Here is a 2,429-nt window from a genome sequence, read left to right as displayed (position 1 = left end):
AATGCTCTCTATTTTCTAATTTGGCGTGTGTCTGGTTACTCTCGGCCCGTCCATTTCAGTAGCTATGTCTTGAGAACTTTATTTTTAATGTTTGTTCCTTTTTTAATTTGCTGAAGGGAGTTATAGTTGGTAGGACAATTTTTTTTTCGGTGAAGTAGCCAACAGTACTGGCCAGATTGTGAGTATTCATCGCTGGCGAAATTTCAAACTAGTGAAATCTTATTTCAAAACAATCTGGTAGTACTCTGCAAAAGTTACAAAAATAAGACAGTTCGAAGCTGCCACCTCGGAGATCTGACTTACTGGTGAGACCTGCCCATCACTGCTTAATCTGCAAAAATGTCTGACAAACCAGATAGGCTAAGATTCAGAAATTCGATAAGTCTAAACTGAAGAAGACAGAAACACGAGAAAAACCCGCTGCCATCAAAAGAAACAGTTGAACAGGAGAAGCAAGCAGGTTAATCGTAATGAAATCTACCCTGCCAATATGCAGGGTACATTCCACAAGCATTGCCTTCTTAATTTTACTTCTTTTAGCTGTTAAAGATGCGAAGAGGTTGGATAAAGTTTAAATGACTGTGCTGCCCCTTTCAACATCAAAAGAATAAAGAACTACTGACACTGGATTGAATGAAGGCCTAGCAGGGCTGCCTCTTTCCATCTGCCTATCCTGGCTAGTTTGGGTCCTGGTGACATTAAAAAATTTTTTTTTTAAAAAGAGTTTGCATGTTAGTGAAAAGAAGAACCCGGGTGAGACTATAGTAAATCTAGTTAACAGTAAAATGCAAAGCTGTACCAAGGTCCTGGCAAGCTGTAAAATGCAATTAATCAGAGTGCCATTTATTTTTTTGTTCAAATGATTTTAATTATTGGAATGCACAATTTTTAAAATATGCAAATAAAAAGTTTTAAGACCTGAAAAAAAAAGTTACAAAAATAAGCATGCCCGTTGACCCAATAATTCCACTTTGGGAATATGTCTTAAAAGTATTGTTTTGCTTTGTTTTGAAAAAGAGCTATCTGTTCAAAGATATTTCTAACAGCGTTTGTTGTAACTGCCAAAACTCAGAAGCAATATAAATATTTAAGAGTAAGGGAATGGTTAAATTAATTGTAATACATTTATAGAATGGGGGCAACTAGATGGCGCAGTGGATATAGTGCCAGGTCTGGAGTCAGGAATACTCATTTTCCTGATTTCAAATCTGGCCTCAGACACTTACTAGCTATGTGACCCTGGGCAAGTCACTTAATTTCATTTGTCCCAGTTTCCTCATCTGTAAAAAAAGAGCTGGAAAAAGAAGTGGCAAACTGCTTTAGTATCTTTGCCAAGAAAACCCCAAATGGGGTCCCAAAGAGTTGGATGCTACTGAACAACAGAAATGTATAGAATGGAAGAGAATACATTGGGCACAGTGGACAGAAGCAGACCCTGAAGCCAGTAAGATCTGGGTTCAAATCCTGCCTCTGACTTACAAAGACTGAGTGATCCTTAACCTCTCAGCGCCCTAGTTGGAAGGAGTTTTCTTACCAGGGAGCTCCCTATACCAGTGAAAATATAGGTCCAGTCTCTATCCAGAATAGAATGCGAGGCAGCATAGCATACTGGACCTGAAGTCTGGGAAACTTGGGTTCAAATCACATCTCTGACACAAAACCTCTCCAAATCTAGTTTCCTTATCTGTAAAAACGGAAAGCACTTAGGGTCTCTTCCAGCTCTAAGCCTGTCCTCCTACAACCAGGATTCAAGTCCTGCTTCTGATTAGCTACATAACTACTAGCTACATAACCATGAGCAAAGTCATTTAACTTCTCAGTTCTCTAGGCAACCCTCTTCAACTGTAAGTCACATAGTAATAATAGCTAGCATTACGAAGCACGTTGCTTATCCTCACAACCCTGAGGGGTAGGTGCTATTATTATCCCCATTTTACAGATAAGGAAACTGAGGCAGACAGAAATGATGTGACTTGCCTAGGGTCACACAGCTAGTAAACAGATGAGGCAGGATTTCAATTATGCTCTCCCTGACTCCAAGTCTAGAGTTCTATCTGAGCCACCTTGCTGCCTTGCAGAAGAATTGCTAGTCTCCATCAGTGGAGAGAGTTTCCATAAGATTCCCATTCACCAGTGGTGTCAAACTCAAATAGATATGGGGTCACAAATCTGTTCATATGCATCCCTGCAGATCACATATTGAGTTTGTTTCAAAATGTGATGTTATTATTTATTTTATTAAATATTTCCTAATTACATTTTTTTTTTGTTGAGGGCAATTGAGGTTAAGTGACTTGCCCAGAGTCACACAGTTAGTGAGTGTTATGTGTCTGAGGCCAGATTTGAACTCAGGTTCTCCTGACTCCAGAGTCGGTGCTCTATCCACTACACCACCTAACTGCCCCTAAAAAAATTAATTTTCTTTTTTT

The 2,429-nt window shown here is 39.2% G+C and overlaps 1 pseudogene; it reads left to right on the top strand.

Annotated features, from left to right (window-relative positions):
* The first annotated feature begins 193 nt into the window (after positions 1 to 193).
* Positions 194 to 465, top strand: LOC114053287 (annotated as a pseudogene).
* Positions 466 to 2,429: the final 1,964 nt, after the last annotated feature.

This window comes from Vombatus ursinus, unplaced genomic scaffold (assembly GCF_900497805.2).
Source record: "Vombatus ursinus unplaced genomic scaffold, bare-nosed wombat genome assembly UNPS02014811.1, whole genome shotgun sequence".
NCBI classification, from domain to species: Eukaryota; Metazoa; Chordata; class Mammalia; order Diprotodontia; family Vombatidae; genus Vombatus; species Vombatus ursinus.
The sequence above is the reverse complement of the archived record's forward strand: the minus strand, read 5'-3'. Positions and strand labels throughout refer to the sequence as shown.